Raw genomic sequence first — 27,716 nt, 5'->3', positions numbered from 1 at the left:
GAAGGCGTATGAGGTGTGTTTCGGGTCATAGGTGGCATGACCATGTATAGGCAGAGCGTTGAAGCGAGCATAGACATCTTGCATTCTACTTCCTGCTCAGGGAAAGTGCTGCCAAATGACTTGTGTTCCACTCAGAGAAAAAATTCAAACGTTTTTAGAAACTAGAGGTTGTTTTCTATCCAATGGTACTAAAAATATGCATATTGTACTAGCAAGAATTGAGTACGAGGCCGTTTAAAAATCATACGATTTTCACCAAAAGTGAAAATATCACCCCTTGTCCCCAACAGGTTAACTTCTTCAGGCTGCAAGCCCGACACCGGTACACCTATGACAACATCCAGCTCAAGTGCAGGGCGCGAAATTCAAAATATATATTTTTTAAATATTTAACTTTCACACATTAACAAGTCCAATACAGCATTTGAAAGATAAACATCTTGTGAATCCACCCAACATGTCCGATTTTTTAAATGTTTTACAGCGAAAACACCACGTATATTTATGTTAGTTCACCACCAAATACAAAAAAGGACAGACATTTTTCACAGCACAGGTAGCATGCAGGTAGCATGCACAAAGCCAACCTAACTAACCTAGAACCAACCAAACTAACCAAGAAACAACTATATCAGATGACAGTCTTATAACATGTTATACAATAAATCTATGTTTTGTTCGAAAAATGTGCATATTTGAGCTATAAATCAGTTTTACAATGCAGCTAACATCACAGCTACCGTCAAAAATAGCACGGAAGCAGCCAGAGTAATTATAGAGACCAACGTCAAATAGCTAATTACTCATCATCAGTGCCTTGCGGTCAGAGGCCGAGCAGTTGCCATACCAGGCAGTGATGCAACCCGTCAGGATGCTCTCGATGGTGCAGCTGTAAAACCTTTTGAGGATCTGAGGACCCATGCCAAGTCTTTTCAGTCTCCTGAGGGGGAATAGGTTTTGTCGTGCCCTCTTCACGACTGTTTTGATGTGCTTGAACCATGTTAATACTTCCAAGATGGCGTAGCAGTCGGACGTGTGTTTGTCTTGTTCCGTCTTGTCCCGCGTAAATAGTCCTCGTATTTTTCGTATGCATTTCGTATATATTTTAATTTCACTTTCCATTTAGGAACTGAATATACATTCCGCCTCACCCAATGTGGTACGGATCTGCTATTTTTTTAAATACTTTTATACTTTAGAACCGTAACCCCAATCAGAAGCTAGCCAGATAACTAGCTACTAGCTAGTAGTCAGTTAGCCACTGCTGCGGTCTTCACCCTTAACTCGGACACCAGCCAGCTTCAGCTCGGGCCAATACCTGCCAGTCTGCAAGCGCGATATCAACCCAGAGCATATAGGACTGCTTTTTCTCTACCACATCACCAGATTTTTTTTCTACTTCATCACCTGATTTCAGCCGCAGGCTCTGGACATTTGCACCTTGATTTCGCAGCTAGCTAGCTGCAAACCGTGTGACTATTGGCTTACGTCGATCCCGGAGCAAACTTAAATTATTCCGGAGCTAGCCAGCTGAGGAGTTCCATCAGCCATTCCTGGGCTACAGTCACCTATCCGGACCCGTTTTTTTTTTTTTTTTTTTTTGCTGCAGATACGGAGCCCCACCGGGCCTTCACGACTGACTGCCGACGTTATCTGCCCGAGGGAGTTATCCAACTGGCACCTCCGTCGCGACGTTACCTGAACGCTCATCTGGGGCCCCCTAATCGTTAGCTGTCTTATCGGCTGCTATCTGAATAAGTATATCGGACAATTTCTTTTTCTTGGGTCACTATATCTTTTTTGCCAATTGGATTGATCCCCTCTACCACACGGAACCCCACTAATCTACCGACGGAAACACACGAGGTGTCTAAAAAATAGACCTCCATCCTATGCTATCTTGCTACCGATAGCCATCTACCTGGCCAGCTGTCTGGATCGCCGTGACCCCAACCAACCTCTACTCACTGGACCCTTATTGATCACTCGATTAAGCATGCCTCTCCTTAATGTAAATATGCCTTGTCCATTGCTGTTCTGGTTAGTGTTAATTGGCTTATTTCACTGTAGAGCCTCTAGCCTTGCTCACTATACCATATCCAACCTTTCAGTTCCACCACCCACATATGCAATGACATCACCTGGTTTCAATGATGTTTCTAGAGACAATATCTCTCTCATCATCACTCAATACCTAGGTTTACCTCCACTGTATTCACATCCTACCATACCTTTGTCTGTACATTATTCCTTGAAGCTATTTTATCGCCCCCAGAAACGTCCTTTTACTCTCTGTTCTAGACGTTCTAGACGACCAATTCTCATAGCTTTTAGCCGTACCCTTATCCTACTCCTCCTCTGTTCCTCTGGTGATGTAGAGGTGAATCCAGGCCCTGCAGTACCTAGCTCCACTCCTATTCCCCAGGCGCTCTCTTTTGATGACTTCTGTAACCGTAATAGCCTTGGTTTCATGCATGTTAACATTAGAAGCCTCCTCCCTAAGTTTGTTTTGTTCACTGCTTTAGCACACTCAGCCAACCCGGATATTTTAGCCGTGTCTGAATCCTGGCTTAGAAAGACCACCAAAAATTCTGACATTTTCATCCCCAACTACAAGATTTTCAGACAAGATAGAACGGCCAAAGGGGGCGGTGTTGCAATTTACTGCAAAGATTGCCTGCAGAGTTCTGTTTTACTATCCAGGTCTGTTCCCAAACAATTTGAACTTCTACTTTTAAAAATCCACCTCTCTAAAAACAAGTCTCTCACCGTTGCCGCCTGCTATAGACCACCCTCTGCCCCCAGCTGTGCTCTGGACACCATATGTGAACTGATTGCCCCCCATCTATCTTCAGAGCTCGTGCTGCTAGGCGACCTAAATTGGAACATGCTTAACACCCCAGCCATCCTACAATCTAAGCTTGATGCCCTCAATCTCACACAAATTATCAATGAACCTACCAGGTACCACCCCAATTCCGTAAACACTGGTACCCTCATAGATATCATCCTAACCAACTTGCCCTCCAAATACACCTCTGCTGTTTTCAACCAAGATCTCAGCGATCACTGCCTCATTGCCTGCATCCGTAATGGTTCAGCGGTCAAACGACCTCCACTCATCACTGTCAAACGCTCCCTGAAACACTTCAGCGAGCAGGCCTTTCTAATCGACCTGGCCGAGGTATCCTGGAAGGATATTGATCTCATCCCGTCAGTAGAGGATGCCTGGATATTTTTTTTAAATGCCTTCCTCACCATCTTGAATAAGCATGCCCCATTCAAGAAATTTAGAACCAGGAACAGATATAGCCCTTGGTTCTCCCCTGACCTGACTGCCCTTAACCAACAGAAAAACATCCTATGGCGTTCTGCATTAGCATCGAACAGCCCCCGTCATATGCAACTTTTCAGGGAAGCTAGAAACCAATATACACAGGCAGTTAGAAAAGCCAAGGCTAGCTTTTTCAAGCAGAAATTTGCTTCCTGCAACACAAATTCAAAAAAGTTCTGGGACACTGTAAAGTCCATGGAGAATAAGAACACCTCCTCCCAGCTTCCAACTGCACTGAAGATAGGAAACACTGTCACCACCGACAAATCCACTATAATTGAGAATTTCAATAAGCATTTTTCTACGGCTGGCCAAGCTTTCCACCTGGCTACCCCTACCCCGGTCAACAGCACTGCCCTCCCCTCTGCTACTCGCCCAAGCCTTCCCCATTTCTCTTTCTCCCAAATACAGTCAGCTGATGTTCTGAAAGAGCTGCAAAATCTGGACCCTTACAAATCAGCCGGGCTAGATAATCTGGACCCTTTCTTTCTAAAACTATCTGCTGAAATTGTTGCCACCCCTATTACTAGCCTTTTCAACCTCTCTTTCGTGTCGTCTGAGATTCCCAAAGATTGGAAAGCAGCTGCGGTTATCCCCCTCTTCAAAGGGGGGGACACTCTTGACCCTAACAGCTACAGACCTATATCTATCCTACCCTGACTTTCTAAGGTCTTCGAAAGCCAAGTCAACAAACAGATTACCGACCATTTCGAATCCCACCATACCTTCTCCGCTATGCAATCTGGTTTCAGAGCTGGTCATGGGTGCACCTCAGCCACGCTCAAGGTCATAAACGATATCTTAACCGCCATCGATAGGAAACAATACTGTGCAGCCGTATTCATTGACCTGGCCAAGGCTTTTGACTCTGTCAATCACCACATCCTCATCGGCAGACTCGACAGCCTTGGTTTCTCTAATGATTGCCTCGCCTGGTTCACCAACTACTTCTCTGATCGAGTTCAGTGTGTCAAATCGGAGGGTCTGTTGTCCGGGCCTCTGGCAGTCTCTATGGGGGTGCCACAGGGTTCAATTCTTGGACCGACTCTCTTCTCTGTATACATCAATGATGTCGCTCTTGCTGCTGGTGATTCTCTGATCCATCTCTACGCAGACGACACTATTCTGTATACTTCTGGCCCTTCTTTTGACATTGTGTTAACAACCCTCCAGGCAAGCTTCAATGCCATACAACTCTCCTTCTGTGGCCTCCATTTGCTCTTAAATACAAGTAAAACTAAATGCATGCTCTTCAACCGATCGCTGCCTGCACCTGCCAGCCTGTCCAACATCACTACTCTGGACGGCTCTGACTTAGAATATGTGGACAACTACAAATACCTAGGTGTCTGGTTAGACTGTAAACTCTCCTTCCAGACTCACATCAAACATCTCCAATCCAAAGTTAAATCTAGAATTGGCTTCCTATTCCGCAAAAAAGCATCCTTCACTCATGCTGCCAAACATACCCTTGTAAAACTGACCATCCTACCAATCCTCGACTTCGGTGATGTCATTTACAAAATAGCCTCCAAAACCCTACTCAATAAATTGGATGCAGTCTATCACAGTGCCATCCGTTTTGTCACCAAAGCCCCATATAATACCCACCACTGCGACCTGTACACTCTCGTTGGCTGGCCCTCGCTTCATACTCGTCGCCAAACCCACTGGCTCCAGGTCATCTACAAGACCCTGCTAGGTAAAGTCCCCCCTTATCTCAGCTCGCTGGTCACCATAGCAGCACCTACCTGTAGCACGCGCTCCAGCAGGTATATCTCTCTGGTCACCCCCAAAACCAATTCTTCCTTTGGCCGCCTCTCCTTCCAGTTCTCTGCTGCCAATGACTGGAACGAACTACAAAAATCTCTGAAACTGGAAACACTTATCTCCCTCACTAGCTTTAAGCACCAGCTGTCAGAGCAGCTCATAGATTACTGCACCTGTACATAGCCCATCTATAATTTAGCCCAAACAACTACCTCTTTACCTACTGTTTTTATTTATTTATTTTGCTCCTTTGCACCCCATTATTTCTATCTGTACTTTACACTTTCTTCCACTGCAAACCAACCATTCCAGTGTTTTTTTTTACTTGCTATATTGTATTTACTTCGCCACCATGGCCTTTTTTATATTTTTATTTATTTATATATATATTTTATATATTTTGTTTGCCTTCACCTCCCTTATCTCACCTCACTTGCTCACATTGTATATAGACTTATTTTTCACTGTATTATTGACTGTATGTTTGTTTTACTCCATGTGTAACTATGTGTTGTTGTATGTGTCGAACTGCTTTGCTTTATCTTGGCCAGGTCGCAATTGTAAATGAGAACGTGTTCTCAATTTGCCTACCAGGTTAAATAAAGGTGAAATAAAAAAAATAAAAAATAAAATCATAAAACATTTTTGAAAAATATATGGTGTATAGCAAATGAAAGACAAAGATCTTGTGAATACAGCCAATATTTCCGATTTTTTAAGTGTTTTACAGCGAAAACACAATATAGCGTTATATTAGCTTACTACAATAGCCAACACACAACAACATCGAATCAAGGTAAACGTAAGCGATAGCACAGTTCGACAGATATATGAAATAGCATCCCAAATTGGGTCCTACCTTTGTTGATCTTCCATCAGAATGTTGTACAAGGGGTCCTTTGTCCAGAACCGTTGTTGTTTGGATTCAGAACCACCTCTTTCCCTCTTGAATTAGCAAGCACACTGGCCATGCGGCGCTAAGCTGTCCATCCTGAACAAAACCAGACAACGAAACACGCCTAACGTCCCGAATAAATTTCGAAAATCTAATGAAACTATATTGAAAAAACATACTTTAGGATGATATTGTAACATGTATCAAATAAAATCTAAACCGGAGATTGTATTCGCCCTTAACGACAGGTTTCCAGAAGGCGATTCCAGGTTCCTCTTCGCGCTTTCGAAAAAAGAAAAAAAAATGGTGGACCTCTCACTCCAAGATGATGTATTCAACCTCAGAACAAGATAATCAACTCATTTCTGCTCTCACTTCCGCTTGACATCCAGGGGAAGGTGTATGACGTGTCTGTATACTCCTAAGTCTCATGCCCATGTATAGACAAGCTCTTGAACAGAGACCTTGCGTTCAGAAAACTCACTTCCGGATAGGAAATGGGCTGCAGAAGGAGTTCTGTTTCACTTAGAGAAATAATTCAAACGGTTTTAGAAACTAGAGAGTGTTTTCTATCCAATAGTAATAATAATATGCATATTGTACGAGCAAGAATTGAGTACGAGGCCGTTTGAAATGGGCACATTTTTCCAGGTTACTCAATACTGCCCCTTCAGCCAGAAGAAGTTAAGTCCAAGACTTTGGATAGCACTGGATCTTTCCTTGTTTCCTCTGCTATGTCTGAAGCAGATATGGGCAGTTCGTCAATGAGAGAGATCTGGAAGACTGCTCTATCATCTTCACTGTCGGAGTCACTATTGCATGGTAGTCTTGATAGTGCATCTGCATTTGCGTGATCACTGGATCGTCTGTACTCAATCTCGTAGTCGTAGGCTAACAATGTCAGAGCCCAACGTTGCATTCGAAGTGCAGCAAGGGTTGGTATAGTTGATTTTGGTCCAAGGATGGCCAACAGAGGCTTGTGATCTGTCAGCAGTTGGAACTTCCTTCCGTACAGGTATTTGTGAAACTTCTTCACTCCGAATATTATGCTCAGGGCTTCCTTCTCAATTTGAGCATAATTTTTCTCACTTGGTGACAGAGTCCGTGATGCAAATGCAATAGGGTGTTCTTCACCTGACGATAGAACATGTGAGATGACGGCTCCTACTCCGTATGGAGATGCATCACACGCGAGTCTCAGCTTCATCTCTGTGTTGTAGTGGGCAAGCCACTTGCTCTTTAGCAGACGCTGTTTGCAAGTCTTGAATGCTTCTTCGCATTGCGGGGACCAATTCCACTTTGTATCGGCCTGCAGCAGTTGGTGAAGCGGATGCAACAATGTGGACAAGTTTGCCACAAACTTTCCGTAATAGTTCAGGAGCCCCAAAAATGACCTCAGCTCTGAGATATTTGTGGGTGCTGGTGCGTTTACAATTGCTTCCACCTTGCTGTTGGTTGGGTGCAGGCCTTGTGCATCAATCTTGTATCCGAGATACTCCACTGAGTCCTGGAGGAACTCACACTTGCTGCGTTTCATTCTCACTCCGTATTTCTCCAGTCTTGACATCACTTTGTCCAGCACTACCAGGTGCTCTCCAATGGTTGGTGCTGACACGAGGATGTCGTCCATGAAGCACACAACGTTGTCTATACCGTCCAAGATCTGATCCATTGTGTGTTGGAATATCGCTGGAGCTGTCGAGATTCCATAGGCCAAGCGATTGAATCTGAATAGCCCCTTGTGTGTATTGATGGTCAGATACTGTTCTGACTCCGGATCCAGCTTCAGTTGCTGATAAGCGAATGCCAGGTCCAGCTTACTGAAAACCTTCCCACCAGCTAGAGTGGCAAACAGATCTTCAGCGTTTGGTAGTGGATATTCCTCTGGTAGTATGCAGCGATTTACTGTGACCTTGTAGTCACCGCACATTCTGACGGTCTTGTCTTTCTTTGGGACTACAACAATCGGAGCGGCCCAGTCGCTCCTCGCTACTTTCGTGATTATGTTATTCTTCTGTAGGCGGTCCAGTTCCTTCTCTACTGCTTCCTTAAGAGCATAGGGAACTGGACGTGGTTTGTGAAAGATAGGCTTGGTTCCTTCTTGCACTCTGACTTTTGCTGTGAAGTCTTGTATTTCGCCGTAGCCATCTTTGAAAAGTTCTTTGTGCTTCTCCAGCATGTTAGTGAGTGTAGCCTGACTCACTGGTTTGTCCGTTCTCAGACTGAAGATTTCTCCCCAGTTCAACTTGATCTTTTGTAGCCAGTTTCTGCCTAGCAAGGCTGATTTTTCTCCTTTAACAATGACAAGCGGTAGCGTCCACTCCTTCCCCTCACACCGGACTGGTACCTGGATCTGCCCTAACACAGGAATAGTGTCACCAGTGTATGAAGAAAGGCGGATGGACGCTGGCTGAAGAGGGCACTCTTTCAGTTTTTCTTTGTAGAGTCTCTCTGGAACCAGAGATACAGACGCTCCGGTGTCCAGCTGCATTTTTACCGGTTTTCCCGCTAACTCCATGTTGAGATAGATTCCATCTTTTTGTTGTTGAGCTGTGTACACTGTGGACAGTTCCAATACTGTTTCAGTTGTACCTTCCTCTTCTTGTGCTGCGTCTGACACTTTGTGCGCTCTTGCTGTGCGTTTTGAGGCTTTACACACTTTCTGTAAATGTCCAACCTTTCCACAATTGTGGCACTTTACATTTTGGAATCGACATTCACTGTGCTGATGATTATCTCCCCCACATCTGTAGCAACTTGGCTTAGACCTTTGAGATGTGGGCTGCTTTGTTCTTGTGTAACCTTGAGGACGGGACTGAGAAAAGTTTGACTTTTGTGAGCCTTTTTCACCACGTGCATCACTGACCTTGTGAACACCTTTCTGACGTTCTGCATATCCCGATAGCTCAATAGTATCCCTGTGGGCAAGCTCGAGTCCAAGTGCGATATCACAGGCTTTCCGAAAGGTCAGGTCCTTCTCTGACAGAAGCCTTCTGTGATATGCTTCACCTGTGAGACCACATACAAACTTGTCTCGAAGAGCATCATCAAGAAATTGTGCAAACTCACATGTACTTGCCAGCCTTTTCAAAGCAAGGATGTAGTCAGCCACGGTTTCCCCTTGACTCTGGTGACGTTGGTAAAATCTGAAACGTTCTGCAATGAGAATTGGCTTAGGCTTGAAATGCCTTGAAAGAGTTTCAGTCAGTTCTGCATAGTTCAACTCAACTGCTTTTATTGGTTCAATGAGACCTTTCAGCAATCCATACTCAGTTGGACCCAAAACACTGAGAAATACATCTGCTTTCTTTTCATCCTTGATTTCATTTGCAGCCAGCCAACGCTCAAAACGCTCCAAATAGGAATCAAAATCCTCTTTTGTAGCCTCAAACTCTGGTACTCGACCAATGGTTGCCATTTTCACAATTAATTGTTCAGTTTCCTTATTCCTTGTATTCCTTAATTTTCCTCTAATTCTTCACTTCAGAAGTTTCTGCAATTATGTCACGTTCCTGACCTGTTTTCCTTTGTCATGTATTTGTTTTAGTTGGTCAGGGCGTGAGTTGGGTGGGTTGGTCTAGGTTTGTTTTTCTATGTTGGGATTTTGTGTTCGGCCTGGTATGATTCTCAATCAGAGACAGCTGTCAATCGTTGTCCCTGATTGAGAATCATTCTAAGGCAGCCAGGGTTTCACTTGTGTTTTGTGGGTGTTTGTTCCTGTGTCAGCGTTTGGGCCACACAGGACTGTTTCGGGTTAGTCACGTTCGTTGGTTTTTGTATTTTGTAGTGTTTGTTGTTTTTTCATTAAATAATGAATACTTACCAATCCGCATCTTGGTCCGATCCATGCTCCTCCTCGTCTGAGGAGGAGAACGACTACGACAGCCGTTACAGAAACACCCAACAAAACAGGACCAAGCGGATTGGAGAAGGACGGCAAGAGCAACAGAAGCAGCTGTACCAGGAGGAATGGTCTTGGGAGCAAATATTCAACGGAGAAGGACCCTGGGCTAAGGTTGGAGAAGATCGCCGCTCTCGGGAGGAGAAGGAGGCAGCCACAGCCCAGGGGCGCTGGTATGAGGAGGCAGCGCGGCGACGCGGCTGGAAGCCCGAGAGGCTCACCCAAAAATTTCTTAGGGGGGCTAAAGGGGAGTGTGGCGAAGCCGGGTTGGATACCTGAGCCGGGGTTATTCCACCTCGCCGCATTGGCAAGGCTACGGGGACCATTCAACCTGGTGAGGTTGGGGAGGCTCGGTGCTCAAGAGCACGTGTCCTCCTTCACGGTCCGGTATATCCGGCGCCACCTTCCCACCCCAGCCCAGTACCATCAGTGCCGACACCACGCACCAGGCTTCCAGTGCATATCCAGAGCCCTGTTCCTCCTCCACGCACTCTCCCTGTGGTGCGTGCCTCCAGTCCAGTGCCTCCAGGTCCGGCACCACGCACCAGGCCTACTGTGCGCCTCAGCAGGTCAGAGTCGGCCGTCTGCCCAACGCCGCCTGCGCTGTTTGCCTGCTCAGCGCTGCTTGCCTGCTCAGCGCTGCCTGAACTGTCTGCCTGCCCAACGTGGTCTGAACTGTCTGCCTGCCCAGCGCTGCCCGTCTGTCCCGAGCCTTCAGAGCCGTCCAGCCAGGACCAGCCAGAGCCGTCCAGCCAGGACCAGCCAGAGCCGTCCAGCCAGGACCAGCCAGAGCCGTCCAGCCAGGACCAGCCAGAGCCGTCCAGCCAGGACCAGCCAGAGCCGTCCAGCCAGGACCAGCCAGAGCCGTCCAGCCAGGACCAGCCAGAGCCAGCCAGCCAGGACCAGCCAGAGCCAGCCAGCCAGGAGCTGCCAGCCAGCCAGGAGTTGCCGGAGCCAGCCGGCCAGGATCCGCCAGAGCCTTCCGCCAGCCAGGATCCGCCAGAGCCTTCCGCCAGCCAGGATCCGCCAGAGCCTTCCGCCAGCCAGGATCCGCCAGAGCCTTCCGCCAGCTAGGATCCGCCAGAGCCTTCCGCCAGCCAGGATCCGCCAGAGCCTTCCGCCAGCCAGGATCCGCCAGAGCCTTCCGCCAGCCAGGATCCGCCAGAGCCTTCCGCCAGCCAGGATCCGCCAGAGCCAGCCAGCCAGGATCCGCCAGAGCCAGCCAGCCAGGATCCGCCAGAGCCAGCCAGCCAGGATCCGCCCCTCAGTCCGGTGCTGCCCCTCAGTCAGGTGTTACCCCTCAGTCTGTTACTGCTCGCTGGAATAGTGGGATTGACATGGAGGGTGAATATGGAAAGGAGGCCACGGAAGCGGGGGTTGACTATGGTGGGGTGGGGACCACGACCAGCGCCAGAGCCGCCACCGTGGACAGACGCCCACCCAGACCCTCCCCTAGACTTTGTGCTGGTGCGCCCGGAGTTCGCACCTTAAGGGGGGTGTTCTGTCACGTTCCTGACCTGTTTTCCTTTGTCATGTATTTGTTTTAGTTGGTCAGGGCGTGAGTTGGGTGGGTTGGTCTAGGTTTGTTTTTCTATGTTGGGATTTTGTGTTCGGCCTGGTATGATTCTCAATCAGAGACAGCTGTCAATCGTTGTCCCTGATTGAGAATCATACTAAGGCAGCCAGGGTTTCACTTGTGTTTTGTGGGTGTTTGTTCCTGTGTCAGCGTTTGGGCCACACAGGACTGTTTCGGGTTAGTCACGTTCGTTGGTTTTTGTATTTTGTAGTGTTTGTTGTTTTTTCATTAAATAATGAATACTTACCAATCCGCATCTTGGTCCGATCCATGCTCCTCCTCGTCTGAGGAGGAGAACGACTACGACAGCCGTTACAAATTACTTCGTTCACTGCACTCATTTGTAATAATGTACACACCGTGTTACGTTCCTTCTTCCTTTTTTTTTAAATTTTTTCTTGACAATATTTCTCCACTGAGATCGCCTAATTTCAATGGGTTCAATGACAGTTTTTTTTATTTAACCACCAGAGGGCAGTGTCGCTATTCTGGACTCCAATAGTCTTGCTACTTGGCAGCTCCTGAACACTGTATCTGCTAGCAGTGCTTAGCCTTTTATTTTTTACTGGCGAAAGAAAATAAAAAATAACTGACGAATTACGTAATTATTTTGAGTTTCATTACTCACGAAACATTCTTCCCTTCAAGCAATGTCCGTTAAAGAAGTTTAATCACCTCGTCGCCACTGTAATATTTGTGTTGTGGAGAAATGACCAGGCAGGAGACGGGAGTACAGTTAGTTTTCGTTTAGTCAAAACCTCTCGTGCTCTACAGTTCCCCGGGCACACTAGTGCGCATGTGCATTTCCTATTAGGTGTAGTAACGTAAGACTGTCGTAATACATCACTGCTTAGTAACAGCATAGTAACTAATATAAACAGATGTAGATCCCAGATAATACAACGGTGAAAAAATGGCGTTGTGTTTTGGCCTATTGTGGTGAGCTAAGATAAATATATGTTGTGTTTTCGCTGTAAAACATTTTAAAAATCGGAAATGTTGGCTGGATTCACAAGATGTTTATCTTTCATTTGCTGTATTGGACTTGTGATTTCATGAAATTATATGATATCCCTGTGGCGCTAGGCTAGGCTATGCTAGTCAGCTTTTCTGATTAGGATGATCCCGGATCCGGGAGGGGGGGTCCGTAGAGGTTTTAACAAGTTCAGATTATTTATTGATTTAAAGCCTTTGTCCTTAGATGAATATCCACCATTTTGTCCAACTAGTAGTTAGAGAATAGAATACATCATTGTTTAGTGAGAATGTGATGTCATATGTTTCTTGACCCCCTAACTAGTGTCAAACTATCCCAGGTAGGAAGAGAGGGGTTAGGGGTGGATGGGAGAGTGGAGATCCAATGAAGATGTATCGTTTACCCCCCTGACAGCCCCTTTGAGTCTGACTTTGGGAGAGAACATGGGGCGGGGGCAGTGGGGGTAAATATGGGCGTCCCTTCTGATAGGCCACACCCACAGGAACTGTCACCATATGACTTTGTCGAACAGATGCATAGACTGCATGATATTCTCATCCTGGACGGGAGGCAGGAAGGGACAAAAAGCACAACGGGTAAGAAGCAGCTGGAGAGAAGTTTTCATTCTATTTCCATGTATCTCTTTCCTCCTAGAAACCCTGTTGTATAAGAACCCAAAGTGAACCGGAGGGCCTTGTTGTGATCACAATAACAACCCTTTGCTCTGACATCCCTGTGGTCCTTCACACATTCCTGAGTCAGTACCTAGGGATTAGTAGAGGTCATCCAGACCGTTTTTACATGTGTAAACAGCTGGATCTCGTCTGAGCGGTTAGCTGGATATGACGAGACCCGCTACGTACTTAATGCTAATTGGTTTTGGTTCTGCCCACTACAGTGCTGTCTGGTCAGAACATGGTGTTGAGGCCCGTCACTCGACTCTTGATGGTCACCACCACATATATGCAGACACAGCTGTTTTCATTTGAAGATGTTTTATATTATTGTGTGGTTATATTCACTGGTCTCACACTTCAGTAAGGAACTGCATGTCAAAAGTCTGTCAGCAACACAACACTTCTTCTCAAGACTGACGATGCCGTGCACTAACTAAAGGTGAGGGGAGGTGGTGTCCTGCAGCGCATCCAAGCACCCTGATTGGTTGGATGACCAGCGGTGCAAACGGTGATTGACAGTCCTGCAGGCCAGTCAAGTTGAGAGGGCATGCAAACACACACAGTCATGCCACGCCCATAGGGCTCTGGTCAAAGGTAGTGCACTATAGAGGGATTATGGTGTCATTTGGGAAGCATTCAGTGTAACAGAATGACAGTGGCATGTTGTACTACTACAAACGTGTGTTTGTGTGGTTAAATGTGACTTTGTCGAGTAGCCAGTGTTGTGTTTCACCATTCTATCTAATGTATTGTCAGTTTTTAATGTTGTTATTATCCCAACATTATTGAGGACATTATTATTAGGATGGTGCAGTAATGTTTAGATGCCAGTAGGTGGAGCTCTAGTCTAGAACACTGCAGTAATGTTGAGATGTCAGTAGGGGGAGCTCTAGTCTAGAACACTGATGCAGCTGATGAGTGTAAATTTAATGGGTTTGTACAATAGAGGGAAAATCTAATGGAAGGTGTAGACCTCACCATGAAATGCTTACTTACAAGTCCATGGAACCAGCCAACTGTTAGCAGCATACCACCCTGCATCCCACTGCTATTATGGAGATCCTGGAGTCACTCTGTCTGTAACAGGTACAGTTACATGCTTTATACTGCTAGTCTGTTCAATTAATATCTACTGCCCATTTAGGTCTAGAAATTGGATTTGTATATATGAAACAGATTTAAGAATTACATGTGTTTGAGAATGTCTTGCATCATGTTATTAAACTAGAGAACAGGTGATTCAGGGTTTTAATGTTTTGATCTACTACAGCTCTGCAGGAGGTGACTCCTTCACATTGGTCACAGAGGAAGACACTGACCTGTAGAACCACCAGCTGTCCTCTGACTGGTAACCCCACCTACACCTGGTACAAAAATGGACAGGTTCTAACTGAGAAGACTTCCACCTATTCAGTCCTCCCTAATGATAAGGACAGCTACTCCTGTGCTGTAAAAGGCCATGAGGATCTCCACTCTCCTGCAGTGTGTGAGTATGAATTCAACTCAGTATTCTAGTATAACTTTTCAGATATAATTATTCTGTCTACTAAACAGCTTCAGAGTTGTCTAACAAAACTGTTTCACAGGATTACATTATGTTTCAGGTGTTCAGGGTCAGTACTGCAACAGAGTGACTTACACCAAGAGGAGAATGTGTGTCTTGAAGGGGTCAACAGTGGACATGTCCTGTACTTATGACAGTGGTTATGATACCGTCACATCATCACTTTGGTTTAGTCCTAAACGGAGTGCTAGTTGGACTAATAAATTGACACCTGAGGACCTAACCAGAGACCCAGGGTATGCAGGTCGTGTGCAGTACACTACAACATACAGAGGTCTCTTCATCCTGAGAATCACAGATCTGAGAGAGGAGGACTCAGCTGAGTATCACTTCACTTTTAAAACAGACAACTTTGAATGGGGTCATAGTTTCCCAGGAACAACTCTGTCTGTCACAGGTAAGACTGCAGTGTTTGATACAACTGTAAATCATAATGAATTACAGGAGAAAATAAATTAACCATCCTGTTAACACAGAGGGGTATGTGGTTTTATACATATTGTTTCAGTTCTGCAGGTGAAGGTGACTCCTGCTGCAGAGGGACAGAAGACACTGACCTGTAGCACCACCTGTACTCTGACTGACAACCCCACCTACATCTGGTACAAGAACGGACAACGTCTAGATGAGCCCACTTCCCATCAATACTCTGTCAATAGTTATTATTCAGACAGTTACTCCTGTGCTGTAAAAGGCCATGAGGATCACCACTCTCCTGCAGTGTGTGAGTAAGAATGAAACTAGTATTGTATGTGGTATCATTTAGAACCAATAAGAATGGTATTACTTTCTCTATCAATATTCTGAACTATATACATTGGAATGATAAACAGTTTTATAGATGTATGTACATGTATGTAAAAAAAAAATCTAAATGAACCTGTCCAATACATCTAAAACATTTAGTCTCATTATCATTTCAGGAATTGATCAGCTACATTTTGTTTCAGGTGTTGTGGGTGAGAGCTGTATGAATGTGACTTACACCCATCAGAGTATCTGTGCTTTGAAAGGGTCAACAGTGGACATATCCTGCTTTTACACACATCCCAGTTGGCATAACGTCACAGAAGTATCCTGGTTCAACAAATGGAAGTCTGGTGTAACTAAAGACCTGATCCAGGACTCAGAGTATGCAGATCGTGTGGAATACCATCGACAAACAGAAAAGGACTCCAGCCTGAGAATCACAGACCTGAGAGAGAGTGATTCAACTGAGTACAAGTTCAGATTTACAACTGATGAGGCCAGATGGGGGTACAGCTTCCCTGGAACAACTCTGACTGTCACAGGTAACACAGCATAACACATTATAAAGTTGTGAAGAGTCATGATGTTAATAATTAACTCACCAATTCTGAACCATGTACCCTTTTTTTGTTCTCCTTTAATTCAGGTTTTCAGGTGGAGGTGACTCCTGAACAGTATTCAGAGTACAAGACACTGACCTGTAGCACCACCTGTACTCTGAGTAACCCCAACCCCATCTATATCTGGTACAAGAATGGACAACATCTAGATGAGAGCACCTCCCCCCAGTACAAAGACCCAGTCTCCAGTAACAGTAAAGACAGCTACTCCTGTGCTGTAAAAGGCCATGAGGATCTCCACTCTCCTGCAGTGTGTGAGTGTTTATTTAAGGGACAGATCGACGTTTACTCGTGGGGGGGGGGGGGGGGGGGGGGCTGGTTCCCAAAGTTTCAAAATATTTTCACATGACCCTCCCCTTGTACTGTAAAATAAATTGAACACCCTCCCCCCTCATAGACTTAACTCAAAATAATGTTTACGACCACAAATAACAATAACTGTAGCGACCCTGCCTTTATAAACGTGAATATTGACTTTGTCACTTCTGCCTGCTTTTGTAGCACAGTCGATGCCACGCAGGGCTACGGGCCAGAAGTTTGAGGGTTCCGGACCACCACAGACAAGCTCACCCTGCCTGTTCCATTACACTGCGATCATATACAAAATATATACAGAAAATGTTCTACCAACAGGTTTCTGTGCCAATGCAGCACACAACCAATAAACAAAGCATACCGACTTCGGTTACTTCAATGTCATGGTTTGTGTTTTCAAAACCACAACAAATAGACTATGTCAATCTCGACAAACAGAAAAATACATCCCTCCCTACCTTGTAGGCTTACCCAGTATTGAAGGCTTGACAATCTCCAAATGTCATTTTCAGTTTTGTAACAGATGTCTCTTTCCATTCATCGATTTGCCGCTGCACAGTTTGGATTGATTGATTGTCTGATTGATGGATTGATTGATTTTATTTGGCAGTAAAAAAATATATAAATATTTTTTTAAGTGATCAGGATTGCACAATAAAGTCAGGGGGAATTATTTCCATTGTGGTCCATATGTTTTACATGAAAAGATATACAATTATACTGAACAAAAATATAAATATAAATGCAACAAATTCAACCATTTTTCTGAGTTACAGTTCAAAAACGGAAATCAGTCAATTGAAATAATTTAATTAGGCCCTAATCTATAGATTTCACATGGCTGGGCAGGGTTGCAGCCATGGGTGGGCTTGGGAGGGCATAGGCCCACCCACTGGGGAGCCAGGCACAGCCAATCAGACTGAGTTTTTCCTAACAAAAGGGCTTTATTTCAGACAGAAATACTCCTCAGTTTCATCAGCTGTCTGGGTGGCTGTTCTCAGATGATGCCGGATGTGGAGGTCCTGGGCTGGCGTGGTTACAACTTACAAATTATCTTAAACAACATTGGCAGAGAAATGAAAATTACATTTTCTGGCTACAGCTCTGGTGGACATTCCTGCAGTCAGAATTCCAATTGCACGCTCCTTCAAAACTTGAAACATCTGTGGCATTGTGTTGTGTTACAAAAATGCCAATTTTAGAGTGGCCTTTTATTTCCCTAGAACAAGGTGCACCTGTATAATGATCATGCTGTTTAATCAGCTTCTTCATATGCCACACCTGTCAGGTGGATGGATAATCTTGGCCAAAGTAAAATTCTCACTAACAGGATGTAAACAAATTTGTGTACACAATTTGAGAAAAATAAGATGTTTGTGGCAATGGAAAATGTCTGGAATCTTATTTCAGCTTATGAAACATGGGACCAACATCTTACTTGTTGGGTTAATATTGTTGTTCAGAGTACATAGATAGAGACACATTACAGGCTATAACGACACAGGATGAGACCCAGATGCAGACACAGGAGACAGATGGTTTGAGTCTCTGATATGTATTAATAGACAAGGGGCAGTCAAGAGGCAGGTCGAGTACAGGCAGAAGTTTGTAAACCAGGTCAAAAAAAGTACAGGGTGGCAGGCAGGCAGGCTGGAGGTCAGGGAAGACTGAATGGTATGGCAGGTGGGCTCAGTGTCAGGGCAGGCAGAACAGGTTGGAACCGGGAGGACTAGAAAACAGGGACTAGGAAAAACAGGCATACCGAACAACACGCTGGTAGGCTTGACAAGACAAGATGAACTGGCGACAGACAAACAGAGACCACAGGTATAAATGCACAAAGGATAATGGGGAAGATGGGTGACACCTGGAGGGCGGTGGAGACAAGCACAAAGACAGGTGAAACAGATCAGGGTGTGACAGTACCCGCACCCCTCTAGGGACACCACCTCCTGGCGTCCTACCTGGGCGCATACCTGGTTGACTGGGGTGCAGGCGGTGAAAGTCGGCAATGAGGGCCAGGTCCAGGATGTCCTTAGCGGGAACCCAGCATCTCTCCTCTGGACCATAACCCTCCCAGTTAACCAGGTACTGAAAACCCCTGCCCTGAGGTCGAACACTCAGGAGGCGTCTCACCATGTACTCCGGGTGGCCGTCGATGAGATGGGGAGAGGGGGTGGGCCTGGAAATAGGAGACAAAGGGCTGGGAGACAAAGGCTTCATCTTGGACACATGAAAAGTGGGATGTACCCTCTGTATACGAGGCAGCAGAAGATGAACAGCAGAGAGGCTAAGGACTTTAGAGATGGGGAAAGGACCAAGGAAATGGGGGGAAAGATTACGAGACTCCACCCAGAGGGGCAGGTCCGTAGACAGCCGCCGAAGACATTTATGTCAATTAAGGCAGCCCTCCGCACCTCTCTGAATCGTAAGGGTTGGGTTAAATGCAGATTTCAGTTGAATGCGTTCAGTTGTACAATTGACTAGCTATCCTCCTTTCCCCTTACCCTCTGCCCGAGGCGATAGCAGGGAGCCAGAGTCCGGTGGACGTCCGCTTGTCGATGATACCTGGAGGTGGTCTTGAGAAGAACTGTCCTCCAGGTACACCAACAGCGGCGGACGAACATCTGGACCAAGGGTATGTTGACCTCCTCTTCTTGCTCAGGGAAGAGCGGGGGCTGATAAACCAAGGAGCCCTTGAAGGGCGAGAGTCCAGTGGTTGAACAGGGAAGAGTATTCTGGGCGTATTTCACCCACACAAGTTGCCGGTTTTAGGTGGTGGGGTTGGTCGAGACGAGGCACCGAAGAGTCATCTCCAGGTCCTGATTGGCACGCTCTGACTGACCGTTGGACTGGGGGTGAAACCCGGAGGACAGACAGGCCGAAGACCCATTGAGGGTGCAGAACGCCTTCCAGAATCGGGATGAGAATTGAGGACCATGATCAGAGACTATGTCGATAGGGAGTCCATGGATTCGGAAGACGTGTTGCACCATGAGCTGGGCCGTCTCCTTAACTGAAGGTAACTTGGGGAGGGGGATGAAGTGGAAAGCTTTAGAGAACCTACCCACCACTGATAGGATGGTGGTGTTGCCATCAGATGGAGGAAGCCCAGTGACAAATTCCAGGGAGATATGGGACCAGGGACGATGAGTGACAGGTAGTGGCTGAACGAGGCCAGAAGGGGCTTGCCGCGGAGTCTTATTCTGGGCACATATCGTGCATGCGGCGACGAATGCTGAGACATCAGGAACCATAGTAGGCCACCAAAAGCATTGTCGAAGGAAGGCCATGGTTCGATTGGAGCCAGGATGGCAGGTGAGCTTGGAGGAATGAGCTCATTCCTGTACAGGAGACTGGGCCGAATCTGGGACAAACATCCGGTTAGCCGGGTCCCCCGGGGTCTGGCTGGGAACGTTATGCCTTGCGGACCAGGCTCTCGATAACCCAGACAACTGCAGCTGCAAGCCATGAGGTAGGGAGGATAGTCTCAGAGTCAGAAGGTGTGGCAGTGGAACTATACAGGCAAGAGAGAGCATCAGGCTTCACATTAAACTTCTTACGGCTCATGAATGAATGAATTACAGGAGAAAATAAATTAACCATCCTGTTAACACAGAGGTGTATGTGGTTTTATACATATTGTTTCAGGTCTGCAGGTGAAGGTGACTCCTGCTGCAGAGGGACAGAAGACACTGACCTGTAGCACCACCTGTACTCTGACTGACAACCCCACCTACATTTGGTAGAAGAACAGACAACGTCTTGATGAGCCCACTTCTCAACAACACTCTAGTAATACCCTAGTAGTGTTGGGTCATTCTGTGGACAGTTACTCCTGTACTGTAGAACACCATGAGGACCTTCACTCTCCTGCAGTGTGTGAGTATGAATTAAACTACTATTCTACTTAGAAAGTATCAATCATTTAATATCAATGAGAAGGGTATTATTACTTTATCTATCAATATTCATCATTACATAGAAATTACACACAATGTCATAGATGTATGCATGTCTATAGTTAGAATGTTCAGTACCTGTAAAGGCAGTCATTGTTGTTCTCCTCCTCAGACGAGGAGGAGCATGGATCGGACCAAGATGCGGATTGGTGATTAATCATACTTTTAATGAAAACAGCAAACAAGACACTACAAAACTACAAAACAACAAACGTGACTAACCTTCAACCGTCCTGTGTGGCCCAAACACTGACACAGGAACAAACACCCACAAAACCCCAGTGAAACCCTGGCTGCCTTAGTATGACTCTCAATCAGAGACAAACGATACACACCTGTCTCTAATTGAGAATCATACCAGGCCGAACACAAAACCCAACATAGAAATACAAAACATAGACTACCCACCCAACACTCACGCCCTGACCAATAAAGACATACAAAACAAGAGAAAACAGGTCAGGAACGTGACAGAACCCCCCCCTTAAGGTGCGAACTCCAGGCGCACCAGCACAAAGTCTAGGGGAGGGTCTGGGTGGGCGTCTGTCCACGGTGGCGGCTCTGGCGGTGGACGAGGTCCCCACCCCACCATAGTCACTCCCCGCTTCCGTATCCCCCTCCCAATGACCACCCTCCAACTAAACCCACCTAACTGAAGGGGCAGCATCGGGATAAGGGGCAGCACCGGGATAAGGGGCAGCACCGGGATAAGGGGCAGCACCGGGATGAGGGACGGCAGCTCCGGGCTGAGGGACGGCAGCTCCGGGCTGAGGGACGGCAGCTCCGGGCTGAGGGACGGCAGCTCCGGGCTGAGGGACGGCAGCTCCGGGCTGAGGGACGGCAGCTCCGGGCTGAGGGACGGCAGCTCCGGACTGAGGGACGGGAGCTCCGGACTGGCTGGCGGATCCTGGCTGGCTGGCGGATCCTGGCTGGCTGACGGCCCTGGCTGGTCATGGCTGGCTGACGGCTCAGGCTGGTCATGGCTGGCTGACGGCTCAGGCTGGTCATGGCTGGCTGACGGCTCTGGCTGGTCAGATCTGGCGGAAGGCTCTGGCTGATCCGGTCTGGCGGAAGGCTCTGGCTGATCCGGTCTGGCGGAAGGCTCTGGCTGATCCGGTCTGGCGGAAGGCTCTGGCTGATCCGGTCTGGCGGAAGGCTCTAGCGGCTCCTGTCTGGCTGACGGCTCTAGCGGCTCCTGTCTGGCGGACGGCTCTAGCGGCTCCTGTCTGGCGGACGGCTCTGTAGGCTCATGGCAGACGGGCGGCTTTGCAGGCTCATGGCAGACGGGCGGCTTTGCAGGCTCATGGCAGACGGACAGTTCAGACGGCGTTGGGCAGACGGGCAGTTCAGGCGCCGCTGGGCAGACGGGCAGTTCAGGCGCCGCTGGGCAGACGGGCAGTTCAGGCGCCGCTGGGCAGACGGGCAGTTCAGGCGCCGCTGGGCAGACGGGCAGTTCAGGCGCCGCTGGGCAGACGGCAGACTCTGGCCGGCTGAGACGCACTGTAGGCCTGGTGCGTGGTACCGGAACTGGAGGTACCGGGCTAAGGACACGCACCTTCAGGCTAGTGCGGGGAACAACAACATGACACACTGGACTCTCGTGGCGCACTCTAGGCCTGGTGCGTGGTACCGGAACTGGAGGTACCGGGCTGAGGGCACGCACCTTAGGGCGAGTGCGGGGAGAAGGAACAGTGCGCACAGGGCTCTGGAGACGCACAGGAGGCTTGGTGCGTGGTGCCGGAACTGGAGGCACTGGGCTGGAGACACGCACCATAGGGAGAGTGCGTGGAAGAGGAACAGGGCTCTGGAGATGCACTGGAAGCCTGGTGCGTGGTGTAGGCACTGGTGGTACTGAGCTGGGGTGGGAAGGTGACGCCGGATATACCGGACCGTGAAGGAGGACACGTGCTCTTGAGCACCGAGCCTCCCCAACCTTACCAGGTTGAATGGTCCCCGTAGCCCTGCCAGTGCGGCGAGGTGGAATAGCCCGCACTGGGCTATGCAGGCGAACCGGGGACACCACCTGTAAGGCTGGTGCCATGTACGCCGGCCCGAGGAGACGTACTGGAGACCAGATACGTTGGGCCGGCTTCATGGCACTCGGCTCGATGCCCAACCTAGCCCTCCCAGTGCGGCAAGGTGGAATAGCCCGCACTGGGCTAAGCACGCGTACTGGGGACACCGTGCGCTTTACCGCATAACACGGTGTCTGACCAGTACGACGCCCTCTTACTCCACGGCAAGCCCGGGGAGTTGGCTCAGGTATCCAACCCGGCTTCGCCACACTCCCCTTTAGCCCCCCCAAGAAATTTTTGGGTGAGCCTCTCGGGCTTCCAGCCTCTCATACGTGCTGCCTCCTCAATCCACCGCTCCTGGGCTGTGGCTGCCTTCTTCTCCTCCCGCGAGCGGCGATTCACACCAACCTTAGCCCAGGGTCCTTCTCCGTTGAATATTTGTTCCCAACTCCATTCCTCTTCTCTCCATTGCTTTAGTTCCTTTCCTCCGGCTCCAATCCGCTTGGTCCTGTTGTGGTGGGTGTTTCTGTAAAGGCAGTCATTGTTGTTCTCCTCCTCAGACGAGGAGGAGCATGGATCGGACCAAGATGCGGATTGGTGATTAATCATACTTTTAATGAAAACAGCAAACAAGACACTACAAAACTACAAAACAACAAACGTGACTAACCTTCAACCGTCCTGTGTGGCCCAAACACTGACACAGGAACAAACACCCACAAAACCCCAGTGAAACCCTGGCTGCCTTAGTATGACTCTCAATCAGAGACAAACGATACACACCTGTCTCTAATTGAGAATCATACCAGGCCGAACACAAAACCCAACATAGAAATACAAAACATAGACTACCCACCCAACACTCACGCGCTGACCAATAAAGACATACAAAACAAGAGAAAACAGGTCAGGAACGTGACAGTACCTCAAACACTTGAAGAATAGTTTAGTAGACACTCAAGTCCTAGTTTCTCCAAATGTATTATTGTTCATGTTCTGTGTAAGTGATAGTTCTCTGACTAGATATAATTTATTTTTGACATGACGTCATTTGAGGTAGTATACTACAGTCCTGACCCTCTGACACATTCTGCTTTACTAGATGCTCCAAAGAACACCTCAGTGTCAGTCAGTCCCTCTGGTGAAATAGTGGAGGGCAGTTCAGTGACTCTGACCTGCAGCTGTGATGCCAACCCACCTGTGGACAAATACACCTGGTACAAGAAGAACGTAACCTCACCAAAAGCATCAGGACAGAGTTACAGCATCACTAACATCAGCTCTGAGGACAGTGGAGAATACTACTGTGAGGCTGAGAGTATATATGTGAGTCTCAACTCTTCTTCTGTGTCTGTGGACATTCAGTGTAAATACACCTAACCTTCTCTTCTTTTGTTCAGAGAATCACACATATTTAAAGTCATATTTAACTTATTTCAATCATAAGTCCAAGTTCCATGATGCTCCTCATGTAAAGCTCTATGTATGAACAATGTGTTACATATTGTCCACCAGACGGCCCAAAGAACACCTCAGTGTCAGTCAGTCCCTCTGGTGAAATAGTGGAGGGCAGTTCAGTGACTCTGACCTGCAGCAGTGATGCCAACCCACCTGTGGACAGATACACCTGGTACAAGAAGAACGTAACCTCACCAAAAGCATCAGGACAGAGTTACAGCATCACTAACATCATCTCTGAGGACAGAGGAGAATACTACTGTGAGGCTGAGAATACAATATCATCTAAGAACTCTACAGCTCTGAAGATCATTGTAGCAGGTAAAGTTTCATCCTTAATACCTCAATACAAAATTACTTTTCAAAATATATCTTAATAATTATACTTTGGATTTTTACACTTTTGTTAATAACTACAGGTTTGCTTATAAAATCCCCAAGTATTAACAAGTATTACATTGATATTCTGTTGTATTATTATAATAATATTCAGTTCATTAGAACATGCTGTGTACTCATATCATCCATATTTTATTACAGGGAAACAAACCTCAGTTCTGACTGCAGCTGTAGGAATCACAGTGGTTGTTCTGGTTCTCATCCTCTGTCTCTCTGGACTCATGTGGTTCAGGTGCGTATTTTTGTTGTTTATTATTTCACTTTAGAAGATTCAATAATTAATTCATTAATTAATTCATTCATTTGTTTACAAAACAGGAAGAAAGCCTCCAAATCCACCTCTGACACAAAAGATACAGCAGATGATGGACAGGTGAGTCTGTTGGAATCAGAAGATGACTGTGATTAATGTTTATGCTTTGTGGAACATTTCTACTCTTCATGTTGTCTGTCCTCTCCCTCCATCAGGGAGACTCTAGTCCAGTGTATGACAACATCTCAGGCATGGTCATGACCTCTACTGCAGCACAGACAGCAGCCACAGACGACCAGGATGATGTTCACTACGCCAGCGTCCACTTCTCTCGTTCCAAAAACCAGGAAGTGCCTCTGTACTCCACCGTCCAAGTGCCTCAGCCCCAGAAAGAGGATGAGGATGTCCAGTACGCTGCTCTGAAATTCAACCTCCCAGTGCTGCCACCTGGTGGCAGAGCATACCGACTTCGGTTACTTCAATGTCATGGTTTGTGTTTTCAAAACCACAACAAATAGACTATGTCAATCTCGACAAACAGAAAAATACATCCCTCCCTACCTTGTAGGCTTACCCAGTATTGAAGGCTTGACAATCTCCAAATGTCATTTTCAGTTTTGTAACAGATGTCTCTTTCCATTCATCGATTTGCCACTGCACAGTTTGGATTGATTGATTGTCTGATTGATGGATTGATTGATTTTATTTGGCAGTAAAAAAATATATAAATATTTTTTTAAGTGATCAGGATTGCACAATAAAGTCAGGGGGAATTATTTCCATTGTGGTCCATATGTTTTACATGAAAAGATATACAATTATACTGAACAAAAATATAAATATAAATGCAACAAATTCAACCATTTTTCTGAGTTACAGTTCAAAAACGGAAATCAGTCAATTGAAATAATTTAATTAGGCCCTAATCTATAGATTTCACATGGCTGGGCAGGGTTGCAGCCATGGGTGGGCTTGGGAGGGCATAGGCCCACCCACTGGGGAGCCAGGCACAGCCAATCAGACTGAGTTTTTCCTAACAAAAGGGCTTTATTTCAGACAGAAATACTCCTCAGTTTCATCAGCTGTCTGGGTGGCTGTTCTCAGATGATGCCGGATGTGGAGGTCCTGGGCTGGCGTGGTTACAACTTACAAATTATCTTAAACAACATTGGCAGAGAAATGAAAATTACATTTTCTGGCTACAGCTCTGGTGGACATTCCTGCAGTCAGAATTCCAATTGCACGCTCCTTCAAAACTTGAAACATCTGTGGCATTGTGTTGTGTTACAAAAATGCCAATTTTAGAGTGGCCTTTTATTTCCCTAGAACAAGGTGCACCTGTATAATGATCATGCTGTTTAATCAGCTTCTTCATATGCCACACCTGTCAGGTGGATGGATAATCTTGGCCAAAGTGAAATTCTCACTAACAGGATGTAAACAAATTTGTGTACACAATTTGAGAAAAATAAGATGTTTGTGGCAATGGAAAATGTCTGGAATCTTATTTCAGCTTATGAAACATGGGACCAACATCTTACTTGTTGGGTTAATATTGTTGTTCAGAGTACATAGATAGAGACACATTACAGGCTATAACGACACAGGATGAGACCCAGATGCAGACACAGGAGACAGATGGTTTGAGTCTCTGATATGTATTAATAGACAAGGGGCAGTCAAGAGGCAGGTCGAGTACAGGCAGAAGTTTGTAAACCAGGTCAAAAAAAGTACAGGGTGGCAGGCAGGCAGGCTGGAGGTCAGGGAAGACTGAATGGTATGGCAGGTGGGCTCAGTGTCAGGGCAGGCAGAACAGGTTGGAACCGGGAGGACTAGAAAACAGGGACTAGGAAAAACAGGCATACCGAACAACACGCTGGTAGGCTTGACAAGACAAGATGAACTGGCGACAGACAAACAGAGACCACAGGTATAAATGCACAAAGGATAATGGGGAAGATGGGTGACACCTGGAGGGCGGTGGAGACAAGCACAAAGACAGGTGAAACAGATCAGGGTGTGACAGTACCCGCACCCCTCTAGGGACACCACCTCCTGGCGTCCTACCTGGGCGCATACCTGGTTGACTGGGGTGCAGGCGGTGAAAGTCGGCAATGAGGGCCAGGTCCAGGATGTCCTTAGCGGGAACCCAGCATCTCTCCTCTGGACCATAACCCTCCCAGTTAACCAGGTACTGAAAACCCCTGCCCTGAGGTCGAACACTCAGGAGGCGTCTCACCATGTACTCCGGGTGGCCGTCGATGAGATGGGGAGAGGGGGTGGGCCTGGAAATAGGAGACAAAGGGCTGGGAGACAAAGGCTTCATCTTGGACACATGAAAAGTGGGATGTACCCTCTGTATACGAGGCAGCAGAAGATGAACAGCAGAGAGGCTAAGGACTTTAGAGATGGGGAAAGGACCAAGGAAATGGGGGGAAAGATTACGAGACTCCACCCGGAGGGGCAGGTCCGTAGACAGCCGCCGAAGACATTTATGTCAATTAAGGCAGCCCTCCGCACCTCTCTGAATCGTAAGGGTTGGGTTAAATGCAGATTTCAGTTGAATGCGTTCAGTTGTACAATTGACTAGCTATCCTCCTTTCCCCTTACCCTCTGCCCGAGGCGATAGCAGGGAGCCAGAGTCCGGTGGACGTCCGCTTGTCGATGATACCTGGAGGTGGTCTTGAGAAGAACTGTCCTCCAGGTACACCAACAGCGGCGGACGAACATCTGGACCAAGGGTATGTTGACCTCCTCTTCTTGCTCAGGGAAGAGCGGGGGCTGATAAACCAAGGAGCCCTTGAAGGGCGAGAGTCCAGTGGTTGAACAGGGAAGAGTATTCTGGGCGTATTTCACCCACACAAGTTGCCGGTTTTAGGTGGTGGGGTTGGTCGAGACGAGGCACCGAAGAGTCATCTCCAGGTCCTGATTGGCACGCTCTGACTGACCGTTGGACTGGGGGTGAAACCCGGAGGACAGACAGGCCGAAGACCCATTGAGGGTGCAGAACGCCTTCCAGAATCGGGATGAGAATTGAGGACCATGATCAGAGACTATGTCGATAGGGAGTCCATGGATTCGGAAGACGTGTTGCACCATGAGCTGGGCCGTCTCCTTAACTGAAGGTAACTTGGGGAGGGGGATGAAGTGGAAAGCTTTAGAGAACCTACCCACCACTGATAGGATGGTGGTGTTGCCATCAGATGGAGGAAGCCCAGTGACAAATTCCAGGGAGATATGGGACCAGGGAC

The 27,716-nt window shown here is 47.1% G+C and overlaps 1 protein-coding gene and 1 long non-coding RNA gene across 3 annotated transcripts in view; both read left to right on the top strand.

Annotated features, from left to right (window-relative positions):
- The window catches only part of LOC139541552 (B-cell receptor CD22-like), a 111,867-nt gene that overhangs the window by 18,064 nt on the left and 66,087 nt on the right, over positions 1-27,716 (top strand). The window lies entirely within an intron of this gene.
- The window catches only part of LOC139568056 (uncharacterized), a 42,858-nt gene continuing 30,323 nt past the window's right edge, over positions 15,182-27,716 (top strand). The window contains exons 1-3 of one of the 2 annotated variants that reach the window (XR_011673499.1): positions 15,182-15,417; positions 15,644-15,985; positions 16,090-16,309. This is a non-coding gene — a long non-coding RNA (uncharacterized lncRNA). Of the gene's footprint in view, positions 15,418-15,643; positions 15,986-16,089; positions 16,310-27,716 lie in introns of those variants that run through there. The other variant, XR_011673500.1, reaches the window with a different exon arrangement.

The sequence above is a fragment of the Salvelinus alpinus genome, chromosome 2 (genome assembly GCF_045679555.1).
Source record: "Salvelinus alpinus chromosome 2, SLU_Salpinus.1, whole genome shotgun sequence".
NCBI classification, from domain to species: Eukaryota; Metazoa; Chordata; class Actinopteri; order Salmoniformes; family Salmonidae; genus Salvelinus; species Salvelinus alpinus.
This window is presented reverse-complemented; position numbering and strand designations above follow the sequence as displayed.